Raw genomic sequence first — 750 nt, forward strand, 5'->3', positions numbered from 1 at the left:
GCCTTGACTAGAGGGACCTTTGTTGGCCAAGTAATGTCTCTACTTGTTAATATGCTGTCTAGGTTCGTCATAACTTTCCTTCCAAGCAGTAAGTGTCTTTTAATTTCTTGGCTGTAATCACCATCGTCAGTGATTTTGGAGCCCCCAAAAATAAAGTCTGACACTGTTTCCATTGTTTCCCCATCTATTTGCCATGTAGTGATGGGACCAGATGCCATGATCTTAGTTTTCTGACTGTTGAGTTTTAAGCCAACTTTTTCACTCTCCTGTTTCACTTTCATCAAGAGGCTGTTTAGTTCTTCTTCACTTTCTGCCATAATGGTGGTGTCATCTGCATATCTGAGGTTACTGATATTTCTCCTGGCAATTTTGATTCCAGCTTGTGCTTCTTCCAGCCCAGCATTTCTCATGTTGTACTTTGCATATAAGTTAAATAAGCAGAGTGACAATATATACTACTTTTCCTATTTGGAACCCATCTGTTATTCCATCTCCAGTTCTAACTGTTGCTTCCTGACCTGCATACAGGTTTCTCAAGAGGCAGGTCAGGTGGTCTGGTATTCCCATCTCTTTCAGAATTCTCCACAGTTTATTGTGATCCACACAGTCAAAGGCTTTGGCATTATGAATGAAGCAGAAATAGATGTTTTTCTGGAACTCTTGCTTTTTTGATGATGCAACTGATGTTGGCGATTTGATCTCTGGTTCCTCTGCCTTTGCTAAACCCAGCTTGAACATCTGGAAGTTCTT

Source organism: Bison bison, unplaced genomic scaffold (genome assembly GCF_000754665.1).
Source record: "Bison bison bison isolate TAMUID 2011002044 unplaced genomic scaffold, Bison_UMD1.0 scf7180017851448, whole genome shotgun sequence".
NCBI lineage: Eukaryota > Metazoa > Chordata > Mammalia > Artiodactyla > Bovidae > Bison > Bison bison.